The following is a 17,637-nucleotide window of genomic DNA, read 5'->3' as shown; positions in this document are numbered from 1 at the left end:
TTCACCAGGACCCAGTCACCGGGATTGAGGATGTGACCTGGGTCCACCGAAGCTGGCGGCAATTTATCATGAACCTGTTGATGTAAGACACGCAATTTAGTCGTCAAGTCATACAAGTAGTCCACTGGCATAGGGTAATCGATGTCACTGAACTTCGTTGGCCTCGGCACTCCCCACACATTTGCCGGACGGCCTAAAACTATCTCATAGGGACTAAGGCCTATCCGGGAATGTACTGTAGTTCTAGTCGACAAAAGTGCCAACGGTAAAGTATCAGGCCATTGAAGACCAGTGTTCGCTTGAATCTTAGCCAGCTTTAACTTTAACGTGCCATTATAGCACTCATCTAAACCAGCTGATTGGGAATGATTCGCAGCGTGGAATTTCTGGTGAATTCCCAACCCTTCACACACTCTCTTCATCACCTTCCCCACAAATTCACTTCCGTTATCACTCCATACCATCCTTGGCAACCCAAACCTAGAGAAATATTCTTTGACCAGGACTTTAGCAGTGGACGAGGCAGTATTATCTTTTAGGGGGTATGCTTCTACCCATCTAGAAAAGGCGCAAACAACTACAAGGACATACTTTAAATTATTGCACCTTTCCATGTGGATGAAATCCAATTGCAAAACCTCGAACGGATACGTCAGAGGAGCAAAGTGACCAGCAGGAGTTGGGGTTCTCTTGCCAGGATTATACATTAAACACACCATGCAATTCTTGACCACATTCTCCGCACATTTGGGAATGCCAGCATTCTGCCATACTGGAGCCAACAACTTACAAATCCCTTTCACACTGATGTGAGACAAACCATGTGCCATAGTAACCACTGCAAGCACGTACGCATCCGGCAACATCCATCTTTGGTGTTCTGACAATTCAACCCAACAACCAGTCGAATCCAATCTACCCGTAGTTTCTCTCCGAACATTCTTCTCACTTTCAGTAGCTTCAGCCTGTATCGATTTCACACTCTCAATCGTATCTTTGCACATTCCAACATCACCAATCCATCTCGCAGGGCCTGCCACATACATTCGACTCATCAGATTTCTTGCTGTGTCTTTCGCAACTTCATCCGCAAACGCATTACCACGGCCAACATCATCCGTAACCTTCCGATGAGCACTACACTTCACAATCGCAACTTGCTTCGGCAAAGTAAGTGACTCGAGAAGTTCATTCATCAACTGTCCATGCTGAATCTTAGTCCCATGGGATGTGAGGAATCCCCTTTCTTTCCACAAACGTCCGAAACTATGGGCAACACCAAACGCATACTGACTATCGGTATACACATTCACTCTCTTTCCTTCAGACAAAACACACGCTTTAGTCAGTGCAATCAACTCTGCTGCTTGCGCATAATTCTGTGGTATTCGTGCTGTCTCAATAACTGTATTTAAAGTTGTAATAGCATACGCTGCAGTCGTCTCACCATTCGGAAGCTTAAAACACGAACCATCAACCCACAGTGTACCATCCACATTCTCAAAAGGAGTGTCTTTTAGATCCGCTCTAGCTTTTGTTTCTTCCTCTGTACGAAGAAAACAATCATGCTGTTCTTGAGCATCCGTCTCTGTAGAGATCGGCAATAACGTAGCTGGATTCAGCACGTTACATCTTCGGATGTGGACGTGGCTAGCCAACAGTGTCAACTCGTAGCCTGAAAGACGTGCACTAGTAAGGTGCTGTGTCTTAGTCCTGTTTAATAAGGTATCCACTGCATGCGGAACCATCACAATCAACGTATTATCCATCACCAGTCCAGCAGACTGTCGGATAGAAACAGCCGCTGCCGCTGTAGCTGTCATGCAACTCGGCAACGCTCTAGCTACCGGATCGTTGATGAAAAATACGCGCATGGACGCTGCTTGTCCCCAAAAGATTGCGTCAACACTGACAACGCACATCCCTCTCTCTCGTGCACATACAACGTGAAAGGCTTGTTATAGTCTGGAGTACCCAACACAGGAGTAGAACACAATGCATCACGCAACTCAGAAAAACTTTTCTGACAATCGTCAGACCACGGAAGAGGATTCAGTGTATCTTTACAAGTCAAAGCCAACAGAGGTTTCGCTAATAGAGAGAAATTTAGAATCCACTGTCTACAATACGACGTGATACCCAAGAAAGCACGCACTTCTCTCTGTGTACTTGGTACAGTCATTTGTGCAATCGCTTGAATTCGTTCTGGGGTCAACCTTCTTCCCTCCTTTGACAAGAGATGACCTCAGTAGGTCACTTCTTGGCAACAATACTGCAACTTAGAAGGTGACACTTTATGATGCAAGTCCGACAAATGTCGCAACAAAGAAAGAGTAGCTTCTTTACAAGTTTTCTCATCATCAGCGGCCACTAACAGATCATCCACATACTGAATAAGAGCAGCACCAGCAGGCAACACAAGAGTATCAAGTTGAGTTTTCAAAGCCTGGCTATAAATAGAAGGACTTTCGCAATAGCCCTGGGGAGCTCTCTTAAACTGGAAGCTTCGGCCTCCTAAAGAGAAGCCAAAAATATCTCTACTTTCCTCTGCAATTGGAATGCTGAAGAAAGCATTCTTCAGATCTATAACCGAAAACCAGGCAGCTGAAGCAGGAATCAAAGTCAACAAAGCAGTAATATCCGGAACAACTGGAAACTGTGGCACGACAATCTTGTTAACCTCTCTAAGATTGATCACACACCTATAAACAGGTGGCTGAGTAGAGTCAGTGCGCTTCAGGACAGGCAAAACGGGACTGTTACACACATTGCCTCTAGTTTCTTCAATCACATCTTTCTCAATCAAATCATAGATGATCGCTAAAAGTGTTCTTTCACCATCGCTAGAAATCCTATATTGGGGGATGCGCGGCAATTTAACATTCGCTTTAAGCGTTACAACGTAAGGTGGAATCTCCAAAAGAACCACATCATTAGGACCAGTAGCCCAAAGAGTATCAGGGAGAGAATGCAATTCCGGTGGAAGCCGATCTTTAGACAAATACATCGGAGAGATCACTTTCTTACCCAATGTAAGCTGTACTCCCGAAGGAGAACAACGTAATGTTGCATGCAACCTTTTCAACAAATCCAAACCCAACAAATTCTCACCACAACCTGTCGTTAAAATGAGAGGTGCTTCCAATTCACAAGGCCCTATAGAAAGAGACAAGGGACTAGAAACTGGGTTACGAACTGGGGCGACAGAGAATCCTACTGAAACATTGGTTAAGCCAGACAAAGGTGCGCCAGGGAGTTTAGAGTGCATGATAGAACTCTTTGCTGCACCAGTATCCAAAAGAAAAGGCTCTACACACCCGATGTGACTACTGCAACATAAGGCCCACTCTGATCTACTGGAACTGACACTACTCCCTCTCTTTGTCCATGGCTGTCCTAGCAATCATTATAGTCAGCATTCTCACTCTCAACATAATAGTCATCAGCATAGTACTGAGTCGACTGGCCAGATGCAATTTTCTGTTGATCAAAGCAATTCATAGAATTTTGTGGGGGAAAGGAACGTTCGTTCTGAGGAAACGCACCACGTCCTCTACCCCTAGATACTTGCTGAAAACCACCACGGCCTCTCGGGGCCGTCATACCACTCGCGCGCTGTCGCAACACAGGGCACTCATTTTTATAATGGCCTTCCTCCCTACAATACGCACACTGATTCAAACCCAAGGGGGGTCTTGGAGGAAAATACCCAGCGTTCTGTTGCGGTCTCTGAAACTGTGGATGTTGCTGAAACTGTGGGCGTTGCTGTGACTCTTGCTGATTCGAGCGGGGCGGATACGCTTGCTGTAAAAGAACCTTTGTCTTTAAGTCTTTTGTCTTTTTCTCTGCTTTTTCTTTCTCGTCCTTATCCCTATTCTCATAGTACTGTGCAGTTGCCAATATCTGGGCCGACGATGAAACAGCCCAAGAACTTTCAGAATCTTTCAACTTATTAGAAAGTTCAGGGAGCAAATTAAAGACAAATTTATCTACGAACAATCTTTGCCCACCTTCCGTACTCATATCCTGACCACTATGATCTATAAATGTCTCTTCAAATCTAGTGAAGAAATCAGACACACTCTCATCTTTCTTCTGCTTGCATGCTGCTAACTTGTCCCAATTTACTCGTAACGCTGGCATCATTGTTTTCATTAAATTAATAATTCTACCTGGCAATTCCGTAACCAAAGGTTCAGGTTTAGCACCGCCCTGTTGTCTACCATCCGCAGCAATCATATTTGCCCAAGTATCTCCTAATTCTACCGCATGATTCTCATGACGAATCTTCGCCCACAAAGGTTGCGGAACTACATTACCCATCAACATGTCAATGTCGGCTAAATTCATAATACATGCATCTACTGTCTGGGACAACTCTTTGTAATAACCAGCAGGATTCTTACGAGGATCAGGTAAGGTCTGCTTAAGAGCCAAGACCTCTGCTCTCTTCCAAGGGACATGTACCCATACTCGCTGAAAATGAGCGAGTGCTGCAACAATACCCTGATTTACATTAGCCTGAACTGCTTCCTTCCATACAGGAGGAACTTCTCTCATGGGATACTGTCTCGCTTTTCTTCTAACAGAGGAATCCGGTTCAAACAGTCGCTGAGCAGGGAAATCGATCCTTAACGCAAGTACCATCGCAACTGCATTCTCAATTCCGGGACCCACTATCGTCCCTTTCGCAAACTCAGACTGAACATTTAGCAATTCTACAGGGACTGAACCCAAATCATTATCTTCCCATTCTTCACGAAGGAAAGTACACATTACTTCAAAAACATACCTTTGCTTGGGTGCTTCCCACTGCTGGAAAACATCCATAACTGACTCTAAGTTATACCTCGAAACATTCGAAACCCATCTGCGAGCCAAGAGATCTGACCCTGCCCGTTCTTCGGGACCAGGTAGCTGACTACACATTTGTTTACATGCAGAAACAGGGGTCATACTCAATGACCCAAAGAAAGGAGACAAAAGACCAGTAATAGTATCAGTCATTTGTTGTCGAGCAGAAGGAGAAGCTGTCATAAGGACAGGAGACAAAGTATTTTGAGGTGATAGAAACGTAGGGTTAGTAGCAAGAGAAGTTGAAGGTACAGGAGAATAAGGCAAAGTAGTTCCAGACAAAACCGATAGCAAAGTTGGCGGCCCCAAAGGAGGCTGCACCGTAAGAGGAAGAGCCAGCTGAGGAGGAGCTTGTGGCGGAACAGCAACAGGAGGTTGTGCAACTGGAGGTTGCGGAGACGCCGTAGCACTCTGTGCATAAGGGGGTGGTAATCTCAACAAATGTGATATCAAAGGATCCTTCTCAGGGTCCTTCGTTGCATTCTCAAGAAGAGATGGCAAAGCCATATTATGTTGCCTATCTGACACCTCAATTGCTTTATCTTCTTCGTTTTCTTTAAACTGCCTAGCAGCTTCCATTATTGATACATCCTTTTCTCTTTTATCTCTTTTAGCTTGTTTAATTTCTCGTTGTCTGGCTTCTTTACAGCAAAGGCGAAAGGAGTCAAACATTGCCGGCCGGGCTTTCTTCCTAAATAATTTAACTTCCAAATTATCTAGAATCTCTGTGTCATAGCTACCATGATGTGGCCATTTTAAAACACCGTCTTTCCTAGTGTATCGGACCCATACTTCATTGAACGTAATGGGGCCCACGCCGTGTTTAGAGTAGAGCTCATAAGTCGGAGTTCCAGTTCCAACTGGAGGTATCGGACATGAATCCTCCAATCAGGAATCCCTGTTGCAACCACAACCAAACCAAGTACCAAATTTGCTACGATTAGGCATCTTCGCTCACTAATCGAGCTTCAAACTTCAAGGGATTATCTCTACCGATACACTCGTAAATATACAAGACCCTCGGCTTTGGAAATTGCAATTTTCAAATCAAAACTAAGGACCAAACAAACTAAGAACCAAAGGACTAAAAACTAAGGACTGGGAGCGACCCACTTACTCTTAACTGAGGTATCAGTCACGCCACCAGAAGACCTGTCTATCGTCTCGCCGTACAAAGCATCACAAATGGGTCCAAGACAGGGCGACATTCAGGGCAGCAGTCCTTCGTAGCCATCAGGAAAGCGGGAAGCCTCGCAGAAAAGACCTTCAGTCCAAATTCGACATGCCGGGGTCGATGAAGTGGTGGCCGTCCTCCAGAATTTCCGCACGAAGCTCCTCACGATCTTCAGGCTTGGACCGGTACCGCTGAAGTCGCCCCACGTTGGGCGCCAACTGAAGAACCGGGTTTTAAGACCCAGCGGCGCCAGGAGAGGAGGAGAAGACTCAAGAATATCAGTGCCCGCAGCAAAAACCGACATCAAGGCATGGCGAACCTGCACGTATCTGAAAAATTCCCTGTCACCGAGCTCATATTCCTTCCTCAACGCTTCAAAGGTTTCAACCTTCCCCTTGGACCAGAGGTCACCCACTCTGCTGATGCCAATCATGTCCCATTTCTGGAAACCTTTCGTTCTCCACAGACAACCTAATCTTTCAGATGCATACAATGGGGTTGCACGGGTCAGTCTATCACTCCATCCCAGAGCCACATTCGCATCATGCCAAACTCGCACAGCAATTTTAGTGGGTCCAGACAGTGTCCTACAAATCCCCTTGGAATAAAGCGCCCTGCTGTAATTCCCACCCAGTAACAGGTGTTTGTCCATCTCAAAAGCCGGGGTAGGACCGGGTGCGTAGGTTGCATGGTTAATTGCACTCAATTGAGAGGCCCAATAATAGCGCTTAATATCTGGGAGAGCAATGCCTCCATCGTACCAAGGGAGCGTGAGTTTGGAGAGAGCAATACGCGCATGCCCGTCCCAAATCAAACGTCTCTGCAGGCTCTCCACTTCCCGAAAATAGCTAGAGGGAATGGAGTCAAAAGAGTTTTGGAGTGCATACAAAAATCTCGGCAGCGACATCATTTTGAAAAGGGCCGCACGCCCAAGCGGTGACAATGGTGAAGAACCGGGTTTTAAGACCCAGCGGCGCCAGGGGCACTCCCAAAGTCTTCGGGTTCCACCTGTCTTAGAATACAGAGACACAGGACTCTTCTTGGTGGCGTCAAAGATCAAATTTATTGGCTGCAGCCAGTAACAGAAGTCCTAGAAGTCAATACGGTATGAGTTCTCATGAGACTGCTCAATTTTACACAGCAAGTCATCCCTTTTTATGCCAAACATTATGCTTCAGGCAAACATTCCTTGTTCACAGTTTAACCAATCACATGTTTCCACAACTAAAGTATCGCATGACGACAAACCCACTTTTCAGTTGCCCAGCCCATGATCAATCATCGATCAAACCCAACATTCTTCTTTAGACAGGTCAAACGAACCCATAATAAAAAAGGCCACAACCCAATCGTAAATAGACCATAAAGAAAGGAGCAGAAACAGGTGAGAGTAGGATAAGGCATATTTGTGTGCAATAAAACTTTTACGATGTCCTGTGCTCTGATCCTTAATCTTGATCAGCTAAAGGGCAGGAACTGGTTTAACAAGGTCAGCTTCAGGCAACAGGGTCAGTTCACTCAGGTCAAACAGAAGTCAGCACGAACTGGAGCTAAGGTATACATGTACTTAAAAGACTTGTTTAGCCACAGTCATCGGCCTATGTGAGGGCAACCACAAAATGGCTGCCATACACAAAATGGAACCCAGGGGTTAAGAACGAAATCCCTAAATACGTAGTGAATCCATCAGTCTAACATGACGAAAACACTCATACTTGCCGCATTAAGTAGTTACGGTTCACTAATATCAAATTCATAACGAAACCATGACCTTTATGGAACGGGTTCAGAATTCACGGAACCTCAGAGGTAACTGACGCCAACGCGCGACATCGAGTCGCTGGAGAGGGGGAAACAGATTGCGCTCATAGCGAACAGCGGGATCCAGGGAGACGTAAATCCCCAAATACTTAAAGCCTGTCTCGGTTACCTGAATTGGGAATCTACTAGGCAGTGGAGGGAGACCTCCTGCCAGTACGTAGACACAGGATTTCGTCCAGTTAATAATAAGACCCGAGTTCTTCCCAAAGGAGGTTAACACGTCAAAAAGCACGTTCAGGGATTTCTGGGGGGATGTGAGGTACAAAAGGATGTCATCCGCATAGAGCAAAATACGATCCTCAAAATCAGGGGTCCACCAAATACCTTTTATCGAAGGCTCCCAGCGGAGCCATGCAGCCAGCGGCTCTAGCACGAGGGCAAAAAGCAGGGAGACAGCGGGCAGCCCTGCCGAGTGCCACGCCCGAGAGTAAAAGTGCCGGACACTTTTCCGTTAACCACCACCTGAGCCAGGGGCTTCTCAGAGAGAAGTTTCACCCAGGCGATGAATACAGGGCCAAATCCGAATTTGGCAAGAGCCGCCCAAAGATACGTCCATTCTATTGTATCAAAGGCCATCGTGGCGTCTAAGGAAGCCAAAATGGCCGGCTCAGAGAAAGTTTCCCCCCTTGCGAGAACGCCGTGGAGGCGCCGAAGATTAAGGGCAGTATTGCGATGCGGGATGAAACCGGATTGATCCGGGTGGATCAGGTCACTGATCACCTTGATCAAACGGTTAGCTAACAATTAGGCTAAAATTTTAGGTTTGGCATTTAAGAGTGAAATGGGTCTATAGGAAGCGCAACGGTCACGCGGCTTCCCCTCCTTATGAATTACCACGATCGTGGCAAGCCGCTGATCCGTAGGGAGGGAACCAGAGTCCAGTGCCTCAATGAACATATCCCTAAGATAGGGCGCCATTTTGTCAGGTCGTAATTTGTACAATTCAATAGGCAAACCATTGCGGCCCATAGCCTTACCAGAACGAAGGGAACGAATGGCAACAGCAACTTCGTCTGTCAAGAGTGGTGCATCCATGAGATCTCTATCTGCGTCGGACAGGCAGGGCAATGCAATGTCACGCAACAACAATTGGGAATCCTCCTCATCCCTACCACAGACCGAAGAATACACAGTTCGGAAATGGTCCACAAAACAGTCAACAATCCCGGCAGGGTCAGTAACACATACTCCATCCGGCTTCTCAATCACAGGGACAACACGATTCGCTCTTTCCTTCTTATCAAGCCATGCAATCAATTTACCAGCCTTGTCGCCCACATCATACAATCTGCCCTGTTGCTCTCTATTCATTACTTTAGAAGCGTCGGTCAAAAGGGCTTCATAATCCGATTGTTTCAAGCTGAGGGAATGGAGTTTAGAACGGGTTACACCCGCCTCGAGGTCACGCTCGAGCTCAGTTATGTCAGTCTCAAGACGTACCAATTCCTCATATTTGACTTTCTTGGCACCAGCAATTAACGACAAAGAATGTCCACGTATAACAGTCTTGAAAGCCTCCCACAATGACACAGAGGAAGAGACTGACCCCACATTATCAAGGAAGTAATGGTCAATAGACTTTATCAGATCCGAGCGGGTCTTAGGATTCCGGAGAAACCAGGGGTTTATGTGAGCCACCCTGCCCTCGTTACACACCCCGGCTCCCATGCAGAGCCACAGGGGAGAGTGATCCGAGATGCCCCAGGGAAGATGTTTAATTTCTCTGATCGAGGAGGATTGGGCTGCTGGTATTAGTAAATAGTCAAGCCTGGAGAGGCTCCCATGGGCCCCCGAATGGAAGGTATACTGTAACTGCACGGGGTGCATCAACCTCCAACTGTCTATCAGCCCAAAAGTTTCCAATAACCCACTCAACCACGACTGAGACCTAGCTAAGTCCCTAGGAGGGTAGCGATCCATAGTACCAGAGACAACCGAGTTAAAGTCCCCACCCAGGATTAAGAGACCTTCAGGAAGCCCTAAAACGACCCGTCCAATATCAGCAAAGGTAGAAGTCTGCAGGCCCGGGGGGACATAAACTGTGAGTATGGAAAGTGTCTTCCCTTCCCATCTACCAGTGAGCGCGGCATAGCGCCCTCTGTCATCAAGTATTACATCGTCTATTTCAAGGGGGAGAGAGGACCGAACAAGAATGCCCACCCCCCTAGAGCCAGAAGTGAATCCGGAGTGAGCAACAAGGCGATAACCACGTCTATTCATGGCTTGACATGCGTTACCAATTAAATGTGTTTCTTGCAGAAGAACAACATCAGGGGAATGACGTCACAGGAACTGCAGCACAACCCCTTGTTTTATCCTATCCCCAACCCGTTAACATTCCAAGACAGTAGTCTCAACTCACTACCCCCCATTTCCGGAAGAACGCAGAGCACACCCCACACGGGAACAAAGGAGAAAACAATACGTTGCCTTGTGAAAAATAACAAACACACGAACACCCCCCACCACCTCCCAACTTGAACCCGTTACAATTACCCCCACCCTGTACCCCTGCGCACGACTCGAGAGCCACCCCAACTTGCAGTGTGCCTGTCGCCCAGACATTAAACTAATCTACACAAAGAAACCCAGGAGGAGGAAAGAGTCCCATTTCTCCCCACCCACCCTCGGGCCAATCTCAAATAAGACATAAGAAGACTAGAATATTCAAACTCAGCTGAGAAACAATTGAAGTGTTCAGACATCGGGAACCACAGTGTTCCTCTTGCTCCGGCAAACCACCCTCGGCACCGCCAGGGTGCTCAGTTCGATCATCTCCTTTAGGCAAAGAATCAAGCCAGTCACTGACACTGTCCGGACGATCAAAGAAAAATGTCCGATCCTCGTATTCGATCCGAAGCCTCGTTGGAAACAGCATGGCGTATTTAAGGCCAAAATCTCGCAGCCTTCGCTTCACTCCCTGAAACCCCATCCTCTGCCTTTGAACCAACTGGGTAAAGTCCGGGTAGAAATTAACGGATGTGTTTTCGAACTTTACGGGGCCGCCCACCCGAGAAGCCTGCAGGATGGCATCTCTGTCTCTAAAGTGGAAAAGTTTGGCAATAATAGGTCTCGGGGGGGGGGCACCCGGTTTTGGCTTCCCACCCGGAACTCGATGGGCACGTTCTACAGCAAAGAATTTACTAAGCCTGGAGGGGGCGAGATAATTCAAGACAAGATCTTCCACCAGGAGGTCGGTTGCAGAGTTTTCAGGGTTTTCAGGGACTCCAATAATGCGTACGTTATTGCGCCGGGCCCTATTTTCGAAGTCCTCCAGTCGGTGGGCCATCAGTTCGTTTGAGGAGCGCAGGCTGCCGACTGCAGTCTGTATGTCCGAGACGTCGGTAGTCAGGCTGGAGGTCTTTAAGTCCAACTACGTGACCTTCTCTTTGGTTTTCGCCAGGTCCTCTCTGATCAAGGTGACTTCAACGGCCACCGTATCGATCTTTGAAGCAAGAGCCTCATATTGTTGACCCATAGAAGCCTTCATGCTGGCAATGGCGCTCATAACACCCTGTAGGGATAGTTCAGAAGAAGCGGCAGGGTCAGCCTTAGGGTCTTCAGGAGTATGACTGGTACTGCCCGGGGATCCCTTAGGATGAGTGTAGCGATCCATCACATTGGTTTGAGTCGGTCTCCCTCGGAGAGGCGTCTTGGTCTTACGCTTCTCGTTGTCGAGTCTGGTGGCCATATTGGAAAAAGTGCCCCGGAGGGGCCCGCGTGACCTGGTGAAAATGGCTGTTTGTAGCGATGCCAAAAGTCAACAAAAGTGGGCAAAAGTAACGTAAATGCCGAAGCAGCTTGATGCAAGGCGCTCACGGATGTTGACACACGGCAGAGAGGCAAAGCCAGGCCGGACCAAGGGTAGATCTGAGCCGTCTTCCAATCAGACAAGGCCCGGAGTAGGAAAACGAAACCGAAAGTTGAAACGAGGCTGTCAGGGGGAAGCCCCTATAGCCGTTGTTATTCAACTACTCCACGGCGTACAGGCTAATAGAGCCCCCGGCTTCGTCCTGGGGCAGGCCGCAAAAATTCAAATCGATGTAGCTGCGGCTCCCGACGTCCAAATTAAATTTTCGAAAGAATATTGAGGTCAGCCAAAGCTTGTCTTCAGAAGCCCATATTCGGAATCAGGATATATTTCAGGATAGTTGCGAAGGGTGGCGAGGGTCTCAGGAGCTCTGTGCTCACGCGACCATCTTGGATGCTCGCGAGGCTCCTCCTCCGATATGCATCATTCTTGTTAATCAGAAGCAACAGTTCTCCAAAACTGCAAAAGCCCTGAATAGTTCTTCTATTTCTTGGACGAAAGCCTGTGGCCAAGGGAACAAAAATAAAGCAGAGAACAGGGGTTCTGGATCTGCAGAATAAAAGTCAAATTAAGTTTTTCCCTCAGGTAGTGAAGTGGCAGCTTTGACAATCAGTCGATCTTTATTTTGAATCCTCAATAAATAGAATGTCAGTTTTGCGGGAAATGCAGGCATACCTCTGAGCATTGAAAAATTGGATCTCTGAGATGGTAAATCCATACAAACAGTCTGATAGAGGCCTTGTAAAGTCGTAGCATACAACATCTTTATTTCGGCTACAAAAAGTAACCAAAAAAGCACAAAAACTTTCACATTACAGAAATTAAAAAAATAATAGGCTTACAGCAATTCCTTATCCAAGATACGATAATGGGCACCAAATAACAATGCATCGACTAGGTACAATGACATGATTATATTGCACAATATAATCAAAAAATTCATATGTCAAGAGGCCTTATTATTATTAAAAACCACCAAGTTATACTTGTGGTGGAACGATTCTAGGCAAGGAAGGCCATGGGTTTCTAAGACCAGCTCCTGCTAAGAATAGCATCCATTTCCTCCTTGCGATTGCCCATTTCAAAAAGGCGCAGCTATTGACACAAAGCGAGGGAGAGTTTAGTTGTTGTCAATAGACAAAGGCTTCACCTGCTCTTCTGATACCACTCAGCCTTAAAATTTGAACTAAAAACTTTTTTGTAAAAGCTTTATAATGCTAGCAAAAAAAGTAAAATGCAGCAATCTCTGTGGGGACGACTTGTCAGATGGACAACATAAAACTTTAGAAGAATCAAACTGGCCATGTGGAAAGTCAAGGTGCTACCTTACAAAGCCTAATCTGAATCTGGTCAGAAGCAGTTTATCACAGGAACTGTCCACCCAGTCTAAGTATGGTTCCAACACAGGGGAGGTCTGGAGCTTCATATAGTCCCTAATGGTACTTTTAGCCATGTCAAATTCCTCTCTTGTGCAATGGCACCTGGCCTTGAAAGACTTCTTAACCCAAGCCAAGTCCAACTTAGTCGTACAAGCAGGGCTAGAAAATAAGTCAGGTCTTCCCAGTTTAGTTAATTTAGATTTAATATATTGAAACCAAGGCATTTTCATGCCCCTAACACTAGATGAGCAGTCGGGGATAACCTCTCTGTTTAGGTCGGTATGCAGATTCTCCCAATTAGCACACCACAGGGAGAGGAGGGGCAGCCTGGTGATGTCCTTCACATACTCAGCTCCCAGCTCTTGATGAACAATAAAGGTTGAGCAGGATGCAGGTACATCCAGCAGATGCTTCAGCACCTTATTTTGCTCCCCCTGGAGGGACATGGTATTTGAGCACCCCAATAGGTCCACCCCATATGTGCGAATAGGCAGAGATTTGCTTCTATGTACCACCAACAGGGCAGCCATTGGTTTGCTCCCACTGCGAGAGGCTAAACTAAAAATAAACTCTATCAAATTTGGTATATCTATGGAAGCCTTTAATTTTACGGGCCCTCAAGTTTAAAAAACAACACCCAGATACGAATATTCTGGGGAAGCGACAGGGCGCTCTTGCAAATCAAACCTACGCATCTCATGCAGCTTGGGTCCGCAAGTCATAGTAAATGTTTTGGATCGCTTAGTGGCAAGGCCACGCGACCCCATAAAACTAACAAATCCCTAAAAAGAATGCCCAAGCTAGCTGAAATCTTGCAAGTAAAACAGCATTGTCGCATAAAGTAGTATAGGGACCATATTTTTCTCAATGAGAGGGACATCCAGTTTTTTTTTTATAAAGGCAGCATCTGATCCATCTATACTACTATTATAAAGAGAGAACTGTGTCTTTTGAGCCAGGTAAACTCGAAAAGTACACAACCAATCGCAACACCCAATACAGTGTTGGAAAGGGGGGTCCTGTAGATGGACATAGGCTATAAAAAAAAACGTTATTTAAAAAAATAAACAATAAAAAAAAGTAGTCCCTAAGAAGTAGCGCCGGCCGTGTGAGCAAACAACGTGGAGGTGCGTGCTGACATCATCTAGCGCGGGGAGGAGCGGCGGACAGTAGCGGTGAAGTCGGGCTGAGATAGATGAAGCGCGGGGAGGAGCAGAACGAGGAGCGGTGAAGTCGGGCTGAGGTAGGTGAAGCGCGGGAGCGTTGGGAGGAGGCGGAACGTGTGCGGCTCAGTGAAGTGCTGGGAGTAGGCGGAACGTGTGCGGCTAAGTGAAGCTCGGGGAGGAGTGGCCCGTTAGAGCGGGGAGGAGCGGTGAACTGTGTGCGGATGATTGGGGGCCATGAAGGTGGCGGTTCGGCTGATTGGGGGACCTGAAGGTGGCGGTTGCGCTCCTGGGGACCCCCGGACAACGTCGGGACGGGCTGCGGCCCTGAAGCAGCCTTTTGCTCCCGGACAACGTCGGGACAGGCTGCTAGTTAATATAGAAGAGGAATAAAATAGGGGCAAGGACGCAGCCTTGGCGCACCCTCCACCCCAATTTAAAACTGTCTGTGCACTCGCCCAAGATCCCAAATCTGTCTGATGCGGCAAGGTCATAATTAGGGCTCCCTGTTTTCCGTATTTACTGATTTATGCAGATAAATACAGACTGAAAAACGTTGTGTTTTCTGTCTCTTTTTATTTTTAAAAGCGGAAAATACTGATAATTTGGCTTCTTTTGCGTGACTTTCCATGCTGACATAAATGCATTTCAGGCCAATAGCTGTAAATATTGACAGCATGGGGAGTTACAAAGCTGAATGAGATTTGCTTCAATTTTTCATGTGGGTTTTTTTTTTTCCGGCTGTCTGTAATGTGCTAATATCTGACTGGCCTCAAAGTATGAGTGCATGCTTATCTGTTAAATAAATGTGGAAATATACATGTAATCACCTCATCTGTTCACTAAACACAAAATAAATATGGATAAATACCAACAAGATGTAAAAAAAAAAAATATGGATAAATTCAGGCGGAAATGTTAAGAAAATAAGTACCATAAAACCAGAAGCCCTAACCATAATGTAGGGCACGTAAAAACTCCACTAGGCCGCCTTCACCCTGAGATTGGTCAAAATCTTCCACAGCTTAGAATGAACCATGCTGTGGAAGTCGCAGGACAGGTCCATAAAGGCCAGACGATGCCTGATGATGGAATGCTGGCTAATCAACCGTGCTCAGCCTGCCGAGAATCCATACTGCACCCTTGACAGTGTGCCCGATTCCCTGACCCAGGACAGAAGACGTACCAACACAACCCTGCTAGCAATCTTTACAGTGGAGTCTAGCAGAGAAATCGGGCGACAGCGGCCTGGGGTTGGACATCACCCTTTTTTGAAAATAGGGACGATGAAGGCAGTGTGCCAAGAAGCAGGCAGACCTATCTTGACCAAGACATTGAAACAGTGGCACAACAGAGATGCCCAAAGTTCCGGAAGAGATGTGAACAAATCCATAGGGGCGCCATCTGGTCCGGGACCCTTATTAGATGGAGACTTAAGAATGGCCTCCCAGACGTCTTCCAAAGTAAAACCTATTACTAGAGGAAAAACCACCTCTGGCTCAGGGCTCGCATCATTACAACTAGAGGTGTATAGTGCACTAAAATGGGTAACCCATGGCCCAGGGCTGATGGAGGTAATGATGGAGTTATTGGTGGGTTCATCTGGGCTCAAATTGTTCACAACCTCCCAAAAGGCCCTAGAGTTTTTCTGCGTACAGGCAAGTACTAACTTCCACCAAAATGCATTTTAATTGCCTTTTGCCTGTGTTGCAGGGCAGCCTTGTAAGCCCTGCACAGTTGAACCTTACAACTGTCCCTTGGTGATTCCTTCAGAGCCAAATAGAGGTTAATAGAAGTAGTCAGTCAGTCAGTCAATGTTTATTGTGTCAATTAATAAAAATTGTTACAAAGATTCAAATAAAATCTCACATAATTCATTTCAATTAGTTCGTACCAAGGGATTTGTGGTATTTTATATCTTACTAAAACTATCAAATATAATTTATACGAACAGGGCAATTAAAACAGATAAAATCAGTGAGGTGCAGGTGTAGACAATAAATCAGTTCAGTCCTGTAGATTCCTTCCCCTTATGTGCAGGCTTTACAAGTCTTGCAGGAAAGGGTTGGGGTCAAAGAGTTGTAAATACATTCAAAAATGTCTTTGAGATACTCAAACCAAGTTTTAAATTAAGAGTTTCGATGACGTTATAAAATACATAGGTCTGATGGTGGCATAAGTAGGCTGAGTGCTAAATATACATAGGCGATTTCATTCCAATGAAGTGAGAGTTGTACAATCCTCAATAAAGCATGAGTTCTTCAGGCCTAATAATTTCAGTTCAAAGGTGCATTGTGCTTGTTTTACCTAAAAGTTCTTTGGCTTTATATGCAAACTTAGCAAACCTTGCCAATTCCATTGGAGTCTCCAGATTACAAAGCAGTTTCATGGCTTCAATACAGGTTTGCACCCCATGTTTTAAAAACAAGGGCTTTAATAAAGTACGTTGTGCGTGCAACAAACAATGACGTGCAAACCAGATGAGCCAAGGATTCTTCATATTGGTGGCAAAGTCTGCAAGTTGTTATCGCTCCCAAGGTTTTCCAGCGCCTGTTAATGTCTTTGATCGGCAAGGCCATTAGTCTCACCGTAAAGATTTGTTTTAAAATCACCTTATTATGCCATATTAAGGTATGGTTGTCGTAAATGGGTTTCATAGGAACTTGCAAGTATCCCAATGTTGCTGCTGGAAGAGTTCAGTTCCTTCAAGTCCCCTTCCTTTGATAGTAACCTGAATTGCTTTTTCAGGATGGACTTTAGGGTGCCAGGCTGGTGAGTAAAATCCTGCAGTTTGGACATATCAAGGTTCAGTTCATATTACAGGCGGTGTGCAGGCCGTCATGCCACGGATTGATCCCTTTAACCCCTTCCATGCTCATGACGAGCTCAGCTCGTCATGCAGCACAGTGCTCGTGTGCTTATGACGAGCTGAGCTCGTCATGACCACACCCGTTTTTATTGCTGTCCAGCACAGCAGGGGAAACTCTCAAGCAGCGATGTGGTTAATAAAAATTATCTTTAAAATTGCCTTCATTGTATACGGGGGGCTGCACAGGCCCCTCGATAGGACCGCACCATTGAGGCTAGTGCGCACAATCTGTTTGTTCAGCCCAAATTCCAGTCGCACCAGAGCGTTGCGAGCGTGGGCAGGAATCTGAAAAATGTGTTTGTATGCGCGACAATTAGCGTGTTCCATAGTGTTAATAACAATTTCTGGGAATGCTATCTGACCATACGTGATTGCCGGAAGTAGTTTGGCATTTAAGACCTTTCTCATTGCCTTGGTCGTCGGGCTGTGTAGCTTAGAATGCAGTTTACACAGAGCAAATGTTACTGCTTTAATTTTTGTTTTGACTGAGGCAATGTGTGCTGTGGGTTTCCCATTGCTCATCAGCCACACCCCCAGGTAGTTATATTTGGTCGTTGTTACTATTT

This window comes from Lissotriton helveticus, chromosome 6, assembly GCF_964261635.1.
Source record: "Lissotriton helveticus chromosome 6, aLisHel1.1, whole genome shotgun sequence".
Taxonomy (NCBI): domain Eukaryota; kingdom Metazoa; phylum Chordata; class Amphibia; order Caudata; family Salamandridae; genus Lissotriton; species Lissotriton helveticus.
The sequence above is the reverse complement of the archived record's forward strand: the minus strand, read 5'-3'. Positions refer to the sequence as shown.